General features: G+C 45.9%; 1 long non-coding RNA gene across 1 annotated transcript in view; it reads left to right on the forward strand.

Moving 5' to 3' along the window:
• Positions 1–3,208: 3,208 nt before the first annotated feature.
• The window catches only part of LOC141097919 (uncharacterized), an 85,101-nt gene continuing 70,596 nt past the window's right edge, over positions 3,209–17,713 (forward strand). The window contains exon 1 of the long non-coding RNA XR_012234092.1: positions 3,209–3,290. This is a non-coding gene — a long non-coding RNA (uncharacterized lncRNA). The remainder of the gene's footprint in view (positions 3,291–17,713) is intronic.

The raw sequence follows: 17,713 nt of genomic DNA on the forward strand, positions 1-17,713 counted from the left end.
AGGAAATTACCTCTACAAAGGACAATTATCATTATAGAAATAATTTAAGTAGAGGTGAAAAATTAGCATTACAAACACTAAAGACTAACACTGATATTATAGTGCGATCAGCAGACAAAGGAGGAGGGATAGTTATTCAGAATAGATCTGATTACTGTAATGAAGCAATGAGAATATTATCTGATGAAAAATATTATAGTAAAAATTCACTAGACATCATTCCAGAAATAAAAGTAAAATATGACATATTAATTCAGGAGGGTAAGAATATGAACATCTTTAATAAAAAGGAACTAAAATTTCTTACTGTTCAAAACCCACGAATTCCTTTTTTCTATCATTTACCAAAAATTCATAAGGATTTATTAAACCCCCCAGGAAGACCAATTATTTCAGGTATAGGCTCACTAACGAGTAACCTATCCCATTACATTGATAGAATTATGGTTACCAATGTTCCGCTCCTAAATAGCTATATTAGAGATTCTACTCATCTTATTCAATCTTTACAGCAAATTCAATGGAAATCTGGCTATTTATTACTCACTATGGATGTGTCTTCATTATATTCAAATATACCACACAATTTGGGTTTAGCCTGTTTTAATAAAATTTTAATTAAAGATAGTAGGTTGTCCAAAGAACAAAAAAAGTCTTTATTAAAAGGTATGGATTTCATTCTGAGGAATAATTATTTTACATTTGATGGATATTTATACCATCAGAAGCTCGGGACTGCGATGGGCTCAAAGGTCGCACCAACGTATGCAAATATTTTTATGGGGGTGTTCGAAGAATTTTATATTTTTAATACCAAGTGGTGTAATAATCTAATCATGTACAAGAGATTCATTGATGACCTTTTCTTTATTTGGGACAATTCTGACAATAATGTTAATAATTTTATTCATGATATTAATAATAATAACTGGGGTTTATCATTTTCCACAGTTTATGATCAGAATAGTATCAATTTTTTAGATATAACCATTTTTATTAAGGACAATGCTATTTTAACAAAAACCTTTTTTAAAAATGTGGACATTAATAGTTATATTCCCTTTAATAGTGGACATTATGGTAAATGGCTAAGAAATATTCCCGAGAATCAGTTTAGGAGAATCAGAAAAAATTGTTCTAACTTTGAAGACTTTAAGGACCAAGCTGATATTCTAAAAAATAGGTTCGTGGATAAAAAATACCCCAATAATCTAATTAATAGCGCCTATAATAGGTGTGTCAATATATCACAAGACACTCTTACTAATGGAGATAAAACAGTCAAACTAGATAATAAAAAATTTATGACTAATTTTATCACTCAATATTGTGCTGAACATACGAGAATACGCAAAATTTTATGTGATAACTGGTATATACTTTTAAGCGATCCTATTCTACAAAAATTTTTACCTAGTAATCCAGGAATAACCTTTAGAAGGGCACCAACCATTAAGGGATTGGTGGCCCCTAGTCGACAAAAAACTATATCTGCATTGGATTTATAAGTGTGGCAAGAAAAATTGTCTCTGCTGTAAGATTATTACACATAAGGAAAAAACTATAAAATCATCTATCACTAATGAAATCTTTCCTATAAAAAACTATTTAAATTGCACTACGGAATTTGTAATATATCTAATTGAATGTGGATGTAAAAAACAATACGTTGGAAGAACAACCCAACCTCTACATCTAAGGGTTAATTCACATAAATACAATATTAAGAGGGGTTTCTTACAACATGGTCTGTCAAGACATTTTACTATTAAACATAATAAGGATCCGAGTGGACTAAAAATCAGTCCAATTGAACATATTCCTGCTGATAATCCTGACAGAATAGGGCAATTGAATAGAAAAGAAGTGTTTTGGATCTACAGGCTAAATACACTCAAGCCTTATGGATTAAACGAAATTACAGAGGTCTTTCTCTAAAATTTGATAAATTTAATGAATTTCTCTTTTATTAATTTTTAATTATGCAACCATATATTAATCCTAATGATTTTTGTAATATCTTGTATGATTAACCCCTTTTTTTATATGCGACTTTTTATTTCTGTAGTGTTTTTTTCATATGCGACTTTTTTCTGTAATGTTTTAATGTACATATCTCTTTTATATAATTATATACTATAATGTTGTAAGAAAATAATGCCACTTTTTCTGTATTGGCGGCATACAGTCTCTTTTTCTTCTTCTTTCTAATTCCTCCCTTTGCACTGGGAAATCGCGGTGAGCGATCCCGGTTTCTTCATTTACCGCTGCATGATTTCTCCATAGTCGGTGTCTCTGTTCTTTTCCCTATAAAACACCGTGAGGATTCACAGATGAAGTTGAGGTCTCCCCCTTGTGTGATCGATCATACTGATTGATCTTTGTTCTGAGACACCACAGGAGGCGATCCTGTTTTTTGAACGCTGCGAGAGCTCTCTATAATTAGTAACTGTTCATTTCGTTACGAACACTCTGAGGACTTATGAATAAAATTATTGCCTCCCTCTTAGGTGATTTGGAACTAGTCGTACTGATTTTTATTATATTATATATTTTTATATTTCTCATATACATTTTTCATATTATATATTTTTACATTTCTCATATACTTTTTTTACATATATTTTTAATAAAAAGAGAGAATTTTATTGTCAAAAAAATCATTTTTAATTAAAATTCGTTTATATATACAAAAAGACATTTCCCCCTTTTTTTTGGAGCCTTTCTCTTCTTTTTTTCGTGTTAGGTATAACCGATCCTGGTATAGTGGTCTGAGACAACCACTGTGCCTATTTTATTTTATCTTCTGATGTCAGGAGTTCGTTTTGCACGGGTCTCCCCCTCTTTGTTCTTTTTTATCTTCCCATTCCTTTCTTCTTTCTTTTATCTATGGAATAATAAAAGTAATATGTTTTTAATGATTTTAAATTAACTAATACATTAATTTAACTATGACACTTTGAACTCTGACATTTGTACCAGATGACATGTGACCTTTTGGCGCCGTTTTTTGAATCTTTTTTTGAACTTCTGTTCTATATAATCTGTGACAGTTCTGTCTGATCATATATGTCATCCCCTGAAGAAGAAATGGTATACATTTCGAAACGCGTTGGGAAATAAATGGATTAATCTTTCTCCTAAACACTGGATTAGTGATTTTATCTGGTAGCGCACAAAAGTCCAAGAATTTATTCCGAAATCTGATGTTGAAGCGGTCGCAGAGTTGACCTTTGGACGTGCAGCAAGCAGATTACTGATCCTACATGCTTTAATCTCTCCTTAAAAGGGTGAGTAAATTCTAATTTATTTTTTCTGCAATAACCCGGATAAGACCCTATTGCGCTTTTTTTGTTCCTTTAGCTATATTACATGTGTTTTCATCTTGTTTCACCGTCAGTACATGTGTGGGGGCTGTCTATTCCTTTGGGGTCTGCTCTGGGGCAGTTAGTTTTCCCTTTTCTTGCTTTAGGCTTATTTATTCCTCCGGCCGTGACGAGGCGTCTAGGTTCTTCATAGGCACGCTCCACGGCTGCTGCTAGTTGTGTGGTAGGATTAGGGATCTGCAATCTGCATAGTTACCAACCTCTGTGGTTTTTCTGGGCTTAGCATGTTTAGGTTTTTTCCTCCTCGGTGACCCATTCATAACAGGGTATGAAGGAGAGATTGGTGTCAAACATAACACCCAGACAGCGCGCCTGCTGCCGGAGTGTTATTGTGGTGCCACCCACGGAGAGGGAAATGTCAGATTTAGGGAGGTTAGTAGAAGGCGGGAGCAGAAGAAGTTCAGTTTTGGAGAGGTTGAGTTTCAGATAGAGAGCGGACATGATGTTGGAGACTGCGGACAGACAGTCACTGGCGTTCTTTAGTACAGTGGGGGTAAGGTCGGGGAATGACGTATATAGTTGTGTGTCATCAGCATAAAGATGGTACTGAAAGCCAAATCTGCTGATGGTCTGTCCAATTGGGGCCGTGTAGAGAGAAGAGAAGGGTCCAAGGACTGAGCCTTGAGGTACCCCGACAGCGAGAGAAAGAGGAGATGACGTGGAGCCAGAGAACAAAACACTGAAGGAGCGGTCAGAAAGATAGGAAGAGAGCCAGGAGAGAGCACTGTCCTTAATGCCAAGTGACTGGAGCCTAGAGAGTAGAAGATGGTGGTCAACAGTGTCAAAAGCTGCAGATAGGTCAAGGAGAATGAGCAGAGAGTGGTCACCATTATGTTTTGCTGTCAGAAGGTCATTGGTCACTTTGATGAGTGCAGTTTCAGTCGAATGTAGGGGGCGGAAGCCTGACTGTGAAAGGTCTAGGAGGGAGTGTGTGGAGAGGTAATGGGTAAGGCGGGAGTAAACTAGGTGCTCCAAAAGTTTAGAGATGAAGGGGAGATTGGAGATTGGTCTGCAGTTGTTTGTGCAGGATGGGTCGAGAGCAGGATTCTATAGTTATGGAGTAACGATGGCATGTTTGAAGGAGGATGGGAAAATGCCAGAGGAGAGGGAGAGATTAAAGATTGCAGTTAGGTGAGTTGTGACGACTGGAGAGAGAGACTGGAGATGTGAGGGAATGGGGTCAGTAGTGCATGTGGTCGGAAGAGAGGAGTCTGGAGACTTATTCTTCTGTGACGGGATCAAATGTGGAAAGTGAGCCAGGGGAGACGCAGGAAGGGATGGGAGTCACAGCACTTGGTTGTTGGGAGCAGATTTCCTGATGGATATTATCTATATACACTTCAAATAAACTGCACAGTCTCTCCTTGAAATCGCTCAGGGTATGCGACTCCCCTGAGTACTGCAGTAACCAGGCCGCTCCCGGTAGATATGGCATTGATAGCGGCAATATAGGGACTGCAGCGGCAGTTGCCAGATCTTGCTGCTCTATGCGGGCGGCAGCTGCGCCTGCCACTGAATCTTGCGGCACTATGGGGGCTACGGCTGCATCCTCCGCTAGATCTCCATATGCGCTGGACATTTTCTTCCCCCTAGTGAATCTTAGCCAGGCTCTGAGTTGCTCTGTCGGCGGGCTGAACTGTGAGCGCCAGGATTCCAGGCCTCAGCTCCCTGTTCTCTGCCAGCTGATGTCTGAGAGCACGCAGCACTTCTCTTTTTGCACTCACACGACGCCCACAACGGCACGCCCCTTCTTCTCCTGCGCACCTCGTGATGCTGTAATGGTGGCAATCACACAGTTCAATACAGTCTATGGCAGACAGTACCCGGCAATACTGGGGTACGGATCCTGTTTGTGACGCCAAGTTGAATTGCCTGCCAGGGCAGTGCGGATACGCGATAGCGGGCCGCGTCTTAAAGGGGTAGTGTCACGGCGGCGGTGACCCGATCCGTGGCCCTGGGCGACCAATAAAAGGGGAATAGTGAAAAAGGGAAAATGAAAGTGTTTGTAATAAAGTGTTCGTGATGCCACCTGTGGTTTCTGGTCAGTGGTGACCAGAGCTGCAGAGCAGATCCTCTGGGACTGATGGTAATGCAGCTAAGTTGGTGCAGCTCTCCACAGGAAGAGCTTTGTCCCAGGGCAGTTTTTATGTAGATGTTAGAGGTAGTGATTATCGATGTAGCAGAGTTGGGAAGGTGACGCAGAAATAATTAGTGGATACAGCTGGGTGCAGTTTCCTTTACCTTTTATTGAGCAATGCAGGTACAGTTCAGGGCTCAGTTTACAGATGGTTCTGGAGTCCGTCAGCCTGAAAGCAATTTGGGAATCTCCTTATTCAAGTGGGTTGTGAGGCGTCCTTTCTAGCGCTATTCTCTCAGGTACTTGCTGCTGTAAACTATCTTCAAGTTCCTCTCTCTGTCTGCTACTTAGGTAGAACTCCACTCACTTGACGGTGTCATGATCCAGTTTGGATCTGACAGTTTAAATTCACAAAGTGAACTTTTTTTTCTATTGGCTTGGTGCCAAAGTGGGTTGATTGCCCCCGGTGGCCATTAGAATTATTGCACTTGGTGTTGTTTGTTCTAAGTTGCCCCGGTGGTGGTTAGCGGTAGTGCACTTTAGTTTCTTTGGTTTAATGTGCACGTAATTATAAAACAGGTGTTAGGCTCTATAAAAGAGAGTCAGGTGTGTTCAATCACTGTTGGTGATATTGTGAGTTAGTCATTCTCAAGGAAGCCTGGGTGAAAGAAGGAGCTGAATGAGAGTCCTGGGCAGCCCAGCCAGAGGGGTTGAGTCAACTATGGAGTCTGCATGGAGGGCTGGCATGGCGTGGTGGAGTCGCAATTTATGGTGTCAGCAGGAGGTGCTTGCATGGCTTGGTGGAGTGGCGACTATGGAGAGAGTTGCACTCAGCATGCTGGACTTGGTTGCTGAAAACTGGACTCAAGCATGCTGGACTTTTTGGCAGAAGCTGGACTCATCTTTGGGACTCTGTTTACTGGGCAGCTGCAACTGGTGGTGGACTCTGCTCCAAGGCTGCACTATGGTGATGGATCCGGTTATGATGATGGATCCGGGTGGAGGAGAAGATGCACGCAGGTGGTGGGCTCTGTTGCTAGGAGCGTACGCAACAGAGCAAAGCTAAGTGGTGTTCTCCCTGTATTGTCATTTTCCCTTGTGTGTGTTTAGTGCAGTGGTAGGATTAGTTTCCGCACCGACCAATTCCCTAGTGAGGGTTTAGGGTCAGGGCGAGTCAGGGTTTTAAGGTTCCTGTGCGTCGCCCGGTGCAGAACCGGCATAGGGAATGTTAGGCGTGCAGGGACTCTGGCTCAGGGGAGTGCAGGAGGTCTCCACGTCCCTATTCCCTATCACAGGGCCCACCATTGTAAATGTTACCCAGGTTCCCCTTTATTATTTAAATTCGCCTTACTGGAGGCGGGGTTTCCAGACTATTGTATAAATACGTGTAATACGTAAATTCGCCAGTTGGAGGCGGTGTATCCAGCTGCACGTCTTATTATTTAAATTTGCCCAACTGGAGGCGGTGTATCCAGGGTCACGTGTGTTATATGGGTTCGCCTTGCGGTACTCGCTGCGTCCAGACACACGTGACCGTGACAACAGGCAACTGTAGCCTGCTTCAGGGATTGCTCCTATCTGGCATCTCTGGCTCACACATGCTGCTCTGTCATCGAGTATCAGTTGGGGACAGAGGATATGCGATCTTCTGTCCTCAGGATTTTGCTGCTGGGGATTTATTACCCACACAGCCTCGGGCTCCGGGGCCCTGTCTCTGGCGCTCAAGCTTGGGGAGAGCTCAGATGGAGCTCCTATCCCCAGCTCCTCTCCAGACGCCCTGTATCAACCCTGTTCAGGCACTAACCCTGTTCAGGCACTAGCTAACACTAACTTCCTCCTCCTGACCAGAGAGAGCAGCTACCCTGAAGTTGGGTTTAGAGCTCCCCCTGCTGGCCTGGAGCAGGAACTGTGTTGTATGCTGGAACCACCTGGTAAGGGGATCCATTCCTTGCTTCCAGGCATGACATCATTCCCCCCTGGAGGGAGGCAAGGGCATTGTGGCAACCGAACTCCTGGGGTGCCACATATATTTGCTACCATGCTGGGTCACACCCTTCTCCCTCCTTTTCTTGCATATCTTTGTCTGCTCAAGGTTACCGTATAGCAATATGCAGGAGATTTTCTGCATTTCTTTCAGCGTAGTGGTGAGCTGATTTACTCCTCTTTTTTTCTCTGCTTTTAAAGAAATGTGTTATTAGAGTAGCATCAGGAGCGGACACGGACAGCTTGGGGCCCCTGTGCCAGAAATGTATACAGCACAGCGTTAGCGGCAGGCAGACCAGGCAGCTGCTAGGGCCCTTACTCCCCCAGGGGCCCCCAGCTAGCGGCACATCACGCAACCTCTATGGGGTCCGCCTGCCGCCAGCGCTGACTCCCCCCGCCACCACATTGAACTATACCGGCATCACGGATGCCGGTACAGTTCAAAGCAATGATGGAGGAGGGAGCATCAGCTGACGCTCCCTCTCCCATCATTCCCTTCTGCCTCTGACACTGACTGCAGGTGCGTGATGACGTCATCCCGCACTCACTGTGTGCAAGGCAGTGCTGTGGCTGAGACAGGAGCCAAGAGCAGTGCGGGGCATGAGGGGAGGTGAGGATTGTGTTGTTTGTTTGTTTTTTTAATATATCAGTGTGAGTACTGGACTGTGGGGCCATTCTCGAGGGGGATTTGCTATATACCATGTGTCTGTGTTATATACCATATGGGCTGTTATATACCATGTGGCTGTGTTATATACTATGTGGGCTGTGCTATATACTATGTGGCTCTGATATATACTATGTGGCTGTGCTATATACCATGGGGGGTACATTATACATTATATTCTATGGGGGAGGCTGTGTTATTGTTAGGGCTGGCGGAACGCACCAAATAATAAAATAATAGTAAGGTGCGTTCGCAGCCCGGGGTCCACCATGCAGGGGTGGTAAACTGCTGCTTAGTAATGGCAGAAGTATAAAGCGGTATACAAGAGGCCACATGTGGGTTAATGTCACCCAGTGTGAACAGAAGCAAACTCTGTTACGACACAGAGCCGCACTACCGCTGAACATAAATGCCGGAGCCTGTTAAAATCACAGCACTTGGCAAGAGAGCACTCAGTATGCGGTCACAGAACTCAGCCCCAAGGACACGAGGTCTGAGTCCCTCTAGACCTACTGAGCACACGGCGTCGCACCTGCAGACGCCACTATAGCTGCTGACTAAGGTGGAGTGTTGAGTATGTGCACCATGGCGTGCAGAGCCACCGGTGGACACTGATGTTAGTCTCAGACTCTGCCTCTACCTACACCTAAGCCTGGGCGCTTAACAGGCTAGGCTGCACAACACATGCGTACCAAGGGTAGGGGTTTCAAATGAGTCAGTCACAGAGGCATTCATACTTGCATACAACACTCACTCCTCATAGTCTGGTAATGCAGTCTATACTAGCGCATGGCCGGGGGGCCATGCGAACCTTTTATAGCCGCGTCCTTCCGGGACCTTCCTGACCTTTCTGATGGTCCAATCCGAGCTGGAGAAGGACCTGAGCATGTGACCTCCGATCTCCAATGAGAGATGGTCCCACGGGCATGCTCAGTGGACCGAAAGGAGGACTTAGTCCCTGGAGTAGCTTGCTGCTGACCAGCATGCGTTGCAATAGCTGGACCAGAGGTGGCAGCAACAACCAAACCCACAGAGCTAGTCTGGGCAGAGCGCCGGGACCGACGAGTCTGCTGAGCAACCTCCTCTACGGCTGGAGAGGAATGGGAGACCGCCGGAAGCAAGGCTTGCGATTCCCGCTGTGCAGCGACAGGAACACGACGCCTAACAGTTATATACTATGGGGGGTACATTATATTCTATGGGGAGGTGGGCTGTAATATATTGTATTAGGGGCTACATTATATTATATGGGGGGCTGTATTATATTCTATGAAGGGTGATTACATTATACTACAGTATATGAGGAGGCTACATTGTATTCTATAGGGGGCTGCATTATACTTTATGAGAGGACTACATTATATTCTATGGGGGCTGCATTATACTATATGAGGAGGGCTACACTGTATTCTATGGAGGGGCTGCATTATACTCTATGAGGGGGCTGCCATATATTCTATGGAGGGGCTGCATTATACTATATGAGGGAGGCTGCATTATATTCTATGGGGGGGGTTACATTATGCTCTAAGGGGTGGCTGCATTATATTATATGTGGGCTGCATTATACTGTATCAAGGACTATGGGGAATACATTATACTATATGAAGAACTATGGGGTGCACTATATTATGGGAAGTGAATTGTACTACATGAATGACTATGGCAGTGCATTATACTATATGGAGCACTATGAGGAGTGTATTATACTATATGTAGGACTGAGCAGTGTATTATACTATATGGAACGCTGAGTGTATTTTAATATATGGAGGGCTATCAGGAATGTATTATACTATATGGATGACTGAGTGTATTTTAATATATGGAAGGCTATAAGGCGTGTATTATACTATATGTAGGAATATGAGGAGTGTATTATACTATATGGAGAACTATGGGGAGTGATTTATACTATGGGGAGTGTATGGAGTGTTAGGGACGGCAGAATGTACTAATAAATAAATAATAATAAGTGCGTTCGCCGCCCGGGGTCCACCGTGCAGTAGGTGCTAGATAATGGCAGACACACAATATGGCGGTTTATCGCACACGGGTTGAATGTCACCCAGTGTGCATTGAGCGTACTCTGTTATCACCACAGAGACGCTTAGAACTTAAATGTAAGTGCTGAGCCTGTTGACCTCACAGGTCTCAGCGGTGTGCACACACGGTATACAGTCACAGGATTAGGCCCAAGACTCAGGGTCAATGTCAATCTAGACCTACCATGCGTGCGGCGTCACTACCGCGGACGCCAACATGTGCTGCTGACTGCAGCGCGGCGACTGACCCAGCCGCCCCACGACAATGCCCAAGAGGAGGCGCACTGTCGGACGCTAGTGCTGTAAGATGTGAACTGTGGCCTGTAGCGCGCCACTGACTGGCGCTGACTCTATGACTAAGTCCCTATCCACACACGTAATATCAGAGGGAGGGGATCTTAATGAGTCATTCGCAGGCACACGCATTCATCATCATTCACACAGATAGCAATAAGAGTCTATACTAGCGCATGGTCGAGCGGCCATTCGGGCCTTTTATAGCCGTGCGCTTCCGGGACCTTCCAGATCTCTGAGATGGACCAATCAGATCAGGAGAAGGACCTGAGCACGTGACTCCCGTTCTCCACTGGGAAATCGTCTAGTAGTGGAGTGGCTTGCTGCAGAGCAGGCTGCGCTACTATTGCTGGTCCAGAGGTGGCAGCAACAACCAGACCAAGAGAACTGGTCTGAGCAGGGCGTCTCGATCGCCGAGATTGCTGTGCAGGTCCCTGAGAGGTCGGAGGGGAATGGGAGACAGCTGACTGCGTGGCTCTGGATTCCTGCTGTGCAGCTGCAGGAACCTGATGCCTAACATGGAGGACTGATATAGAGGACTATGGGGCACATTATATTATATGGAGGACTATGGGGTGTAAACTGTAGATGTGCTGCTGATAACATGATACTGTATGGTGATCTGTTAGTGATTGTGCTGTCCCCATCATTCTTTCCCAGAAGGTGGAAAGAGGCCGGGAAATAAGTGTTGAACGACTTCAATATTGTCGATCACACTCATTTAGCGGCCTGAACTCAGCGCATGTAACTACAACCGAAATGCTTCTGTGTGATTTGCAATATGTTAGCATTTGGGGCCCCATTTTAAACTTTGCCTAGGGCCTCACTTTGCCGAAAATCGGCCCTGATTATAATATATACACACGTGGTCAAAATTGTTGGTACCCCTCGTTTAATGACAGAAAAACCCACAATGTTGACAGAAATAACTGGAATCTGACAAAAGTAATAAATCAAAAATGTATGACAGTGAACAAATGAAAGTCAGACATTGCTTTTCAGCTATGCTTCCATAGAATTTTTTAAAAATAAAACTCGTGAAATAGGCCTGGACAGAAATGATGGTACCCTTAACTTAATATTCTGTTGCACAACCTTTTGAGGCAATCACTGCAATCAAATGATTCCTGTAACTGTCAATGTAACTTCTGCACCTCTCCACAGGTATTTTGTCTCGTGTTTGAAGGTTGCCTTTTCCAGACAGCATGTTTCAGCTCTTTCCAAAGATGGGTTTGGATGTGACCATTGTGGGTTTTTCTGTCATTAAACGAGGGGTACCAACAATTTTGATCACGTGTGTATGTATATATATATATATATATATATATATACACTGCTCAAAAAACAAAGGGAACACTTAAACAACAGAATATAACTCCAAGTCAAACTTCTGTGAAATCAAACTGTCCACTTAGGAAGCAACACTGATTTACAATCAATTTCACATGCTGTTGTGCAAATGGAATAGACAACAGATGGAAATTATTGGCAATTATCAAGACACCCTCAATAAAGGAGTGGTTCTGCATATGGGGACCACAGACCACATTTCAGTGCCAATGCTTTCTGGCTGATGTTTTGGTCATGCTTTCACATTCGTGGTAGCATAAGACGGACTCTACAACCCACACAACTGGCTCAGGTAGTGCAGCTCATCCAGGATGGCACATCAATGCGAGCTGTGGCAAGAATGTTTGCTGTGTCTGTTAGGGGAGTGTCCAGAGGCTGGCGGCGCTACCAGGAAACAGGCCAGTACACCAGGAGATGTGGAGAGGGCCATAGGAGGGCAACAACCCAGAAGCAGGACCGCTACCTCAGCCTTTGTGCAAGGAGGAACAGAAGGAGCACTGCCAGAGCCCTGCAAAATGACCTCCAGCACAAACAGTTAGAAACCTACTCCATGAGGATGGTCTGAGGGCCCGATGTCCACAGATGGGGGTTGTTGCCCTCCTATGGCCCCTCTCCACATCTCCTGGTGTAATGGCCTGTCTCCTTGTAGCACCTCCAGCCTCTGGACATTATGTTGACAGACACAGCAAACCTTTTTTGCCACAGCTCACATTGATGTGCCACCCTAGATGAGCTGCACTACCTGAGCCACTTGTGTGGGTTGTAGAGTCCGTCTCATGCTACCACGAGTGTGAAGGTACAACCTACATTCAAAAGGGACCAAAACATCAGCCAGAAAGTATTGGCACTGAGATGTGGTCTGTGGTCCCCACCTGCAGAACCACTACTTTATTGAGGGTATCTTGATAATTGCCAATAATTTCCACCTTTGGTCTATTCCATTTGGACAACAGCATGTGACATTGATAGTCAATCAGTGTTGCTTCCTAAGTGGACAGTTTGATTTCACAGAAGTTTGATTTACTTGGAGTTATATTCTGTTGTTTAAGTGTTCCCTTTTTTTTTGAGCACTGTATATAAATAGCCACACATACATACATGTATATATATTACATAGTCTCCTTTATTATGTATATTGCTATTCCTCATGATACTGTGCCCTCTCTTGTTATGTATAGCACCATCCCTTACATATTGGATTATATAGAGCCCTGTTTATTATTACTTACTGTCCTGTCTTGTTAGCTGTATGATGCAATGATGGCTGATGGAGCATGGGAAAGCTTCTTTTCTAATGGAGGAGCTGATGGACTGGTAGTCTGGTCACCGGCTCCTCCATCAGCAGTCATTTTATATCTAACGAGAGGGGACTATGTAATAAAAAAGGGCGCTGTAAATAACAAAAATAACAAGAATACACTATGTTAGAGACAGCACTGTACATAACAGCAGAGGAAGCTATATAATAAGGGACGGCATCATATATAACTAGTATTGTATGTAATACGGGACGGTGTTATACAAAACAAAAGAGGAAACTATGCAACTAAGGATGGTGTTATACATAATAAGCGAGTACACCATATGCTAAGGGACTGTGTTCTACATAATAAGTGAGTACACTATATACTAAGGAGTTGTGCTATGTGTAATAAGTGTGTACAATATATACTAAAGGATTGTGTTAAACATAATAAGCGATAATAACATCTTCCTCCACCTCCCCTGTTCCTAAATCTATTATAAATCCCCCTTCCTCCCATCCCAATTCCCTAAACACCTCATTGTCTTCCTCCCCCCACATCTCATTATTGTCCTCTCCCCCACCCCCATCATTGCCCTCTTTACCACCCCCATCATTGTCCTTTCCACTACCACCATCATTGCCTTTTCTCACACCACCCCATCATTGCCCAATCCAGCACCTCCATCAATTCCTTCTCCCCTACCATACCCATTATTCCCCTTTTCAACATGACCATCATTGTCCTTTCCACCACCACCCCCATCATTGCTTTCTCCCCCCACCACCACCATTGTCCTTTTCACCACCTCCATCATTGCTTTCTTCCCCACAACCACATCATTGCCCTCTCCACCACCCCCATCATTGTCCTTTCCACTACCTCCATCATTGCTTTCTCCCCCACCACCCCCATCATTGCCCTCTGTCACCCCCATCATTGCCCTCTCCACCTACACAGCACCATTCACCTCTCTGCATGCATACACACACCATGACAGTGCCTCTCTGCACGCTTTCCGTAGCTGCAGACCACCGTCGCCGGCAGCTTCCTCTCTCTGGCACAACGGCAGCGCTGAATGATGATGTCATCCAGCTGCGCCGCTGACTGATGTGTGAGACAGGAAGCACGGGCAGGAAGCAGGTTGGATCGGTGCAACTCCGCTCTGCTGTCATTTTCTCTTGAATGCAGCGGAGCTGCAGCGATCTTTCCCTGCCCGCCGTACATGAGGGCAATCTGGCCAGGGGCCCCTTGGAGCCTCAGGGCCAGATAAACAGGCCAGATTGCCCTCATTATTTGCCGCCCTGCAGGGGCCCCCCTCCACCTCCGGTCCTCGATGCAGCCTCACCGGCTGCACATGCAGTATGTCTGCCCTTGAGTAGCAAAATCTCCTCCAGAAATGGTCACCTCTTAATATCATGGTCAGTGGGTATGGCCAGAAAACACACAGACAAAACACTTGAGGCTGGCCGACTTCAAAGTCCAAATTTTTTTTAGCTAATCTGTGCTGTATTGTAATATACAACACCCCTATACATTTTGTTTTTGGTTTCTACCTTTCGTTCATCCTGAAATTAATTTCATTCCCTGTACCCAGCTTCTTTACACCTCTCTAGACTAGGCAGGCAGCTTCCTTTTATGTCTGACTCCGACTCCAAGCTCAGAGCTAGCCCATCCCCCTGCCTTAGTGTTCAGACCCGCCTTCTTCCAGCCTACTGCAAACTCATTGGCTGTTAGTATCTGCCCGCCCACTGCACACCTATTGACTGTAAGTATCTGTCCCAGCCATGCCCTCTGCTTGCTCACAGCACACTCATTGGCTGTTAGTATCTGCCCCAGCCCCGCCCTCTGCACACTCATTGGTTGTTAGTATCTGCCCCAGCTCTGGCCTCTGTCATTCATCTCTTCATTGGAGGTGACAGAGCAGCGATCCTGTGTCTTCATCTGTAGTTCAGTAATCTACCTCACATCCACAGTGGTGACAGAGATGTCACGTGCTCACATCACATACACAGTTGTGACAAAGCCGTCACATGTGCTCACATCACATCTACAGTGGTGACAGAGCCGTCACATGTCCCTACCTCACTTCCACAGTGACAGAGCCATCACATATCCCCACATCACATCCACAGTGGTGACAGAGCCGTCACATATCCCCACATCACATCCACAGTGGTGACAGAGCCGTCACATGTCCCCACATCACATCCACAGTGACAGTGCCGTCACATATCCCCACATCACATCCACCGTGGTGAGAAATCCGTCACATATCCCCACATCACATCCACAGTGGTGAGAGAGCCATCACATATCCACACATCACATCCACAGTGGAGACAGAGCCGTCACATGTCCCCACATCACATCCACAGTGACAGAGCCATCACATGTCCACACATCACATCCACAGTGGTGACAGAGCCGTCACATATCCCCACATCACTCCCACGGTGGTGACAGAGCCGTCACATGTTTCGACATCACATCCACAGTGACAGAGCCATCACATGTCCACACATCACATCCAAAGTCGTGACAGAGCCATCACATGTCCACACATCACATCCAAAGTCGTGACAGAGCCATCACATGTCCCCACATCACATCCACAGTGGTGACAAAGCCGCCACATGCCTCCACATCACATCCACAGGGGTGACAGAGCATCACATATCCCCACATCACATCCACAGTGGTGACAGAGCCATCACATGTCTCGACATCACATCCACAGGGGTGACAGAGCCGTCACATGTCTCCATATCACATCCACAGTGGTGACAGAGCCGTCACATGTCTCAACATCACATCCACAGTGAAAGAGCCGTCACATGTCCCCACATCACATCCACAGTGGTGACAGAGCCATCACATGTCCCCACATCACATTCACAGTGACAGAGCCATCACATGTCCCCACATCACATCGATAGTGGTGATACAGCCATCACATATCCCCACATCACATCCACAGTGGTGAGAGAGCCGTCACATATCCCCACATCACATCCACAGTGGTGACAGAGCCGTCACATATCCCCACATCACATCCACAGTGGTGACAGAGCCGTCACATATCCCCACATCACATCCACAGTGGTGACAGAGCCGTCACATATCCCCACATCACATCCACAGTGGTTACAGAGCCATCACATGTCTCGACATCACATCCACAGGGGTGACAGAGCTTCACATGTCTCGACATCACATCCACAGGGGTGACAGAGCGTCACATGTCTCGACATCACATCCACAGTGGTGACAGAGCCGTCACATGTCTCGACATCACATCCACAGTGGTGACAGAGCTGTCACATGTCCCCACATCACATCCACAGTGGTTACAGAGCCATCACATGTCTCGACATCACATCCACAGGGGTGACAGAGCTGTCACATGTCCCCACATCACATCCACAGTGGTTACAGAGCCATCACATGTCTTGACATCACATCCACAGGGGTGACAGAGCGTCACATGTCTCGACATCACATCCACAGTGGTGACAGAGCCGTCACATGTCTCGACATCACATCCACAGTGGTGACAGAGCTGTCACATGTCCCCACATCACATCCACAGTGGTGACAGAGCTGTCACATGTCCCCACATCACATCCACAGTGGTGACAGAGCTGTCACATGTCTCCATATCACATCCACAGTGGTGACAGAGCCGTCACATGTCTCCATATCACATCCACAGTGGTGACAGAGCCATCACATGTCCCCACATCACATCCACAGTGGTGACAGAGCCATCACATGTCCACACATCACATCCACAGGAGTGACAGAGCCGTCACATGTCTCCACATCACATCCACAGTGGTGATAGAGCCATCACATGTCCGCACATCACATCCACAGTGACAGAGCCATCACATGTCCACACATCACATCCACAGTGGTGACAGAGCCATCACATGTCCACACATCACATCCACAGGAGTGACAGAGCCGTCACATGTCTCCACATCACATCCACAGTGGTGACAGAGCCATCACATGTCCGCACATCACATCCACAGTGACAGAGCCATCACATGTCCACACATCACATCCACAGTGGTGACAGAGCCATCACATGTCCACACATCACATCCACAGGAGTGACAGAGCTGTCACATGTCTCCACATCACATCCACAGTGGTGACAGAGCCATCACATGTCCGCACATCACATCCACAGTGACAGAGCCATCACATGTCCACACATCACATCCACAGTGGTGACAGAGCCGTCACATGTCCCTACCTCACATCCACAGTGACAGAGCCGTCACATATCCCCACATCACATCCACAGTGGTGACAGAGCCGTCACATATCCCCACATCACATCCACAGTGGTGACAGAGCCACCACATGTCTCGACATCACATCCACAGGGGTGACAGAGCGTCACATGTCCCCACATCACATCCACAGTAGTGACAGAGCCGTCACATATCCCCACTTCACATCCACAGTGGTGACAGAGCCACCACATGTCCCGACATCACATACACAGGAGTGACAGAGCCGTCACATATCCCCACATCACATCCACAGTGGTGACAGAGCCGTCACATGTCCCCACATCACATCCACAGTGGTGACAGAGCCGTCACATGTCTCCATATCACATCCACAGGGGGTGACAGAGCCGTCACATG

The sequence above is a fragment of the Dendrobates tinctorius genome, unplaced genomic scaffold, assembly GCF_039654945.1.
Source record: "Dendrobates tinctorius isolate UK_male_01 unplaced genomic scaffold, ASM3965494v1 ptg000086l, whole genome shotgun sequence".
In the NCBI taxonomy this organism is placed as follows: Eukaryota; Metazoa; Chordata; class Amphibia; order Anura; family Dendrobatidae; genus Dendrobates; species Dendrobates tinctorius.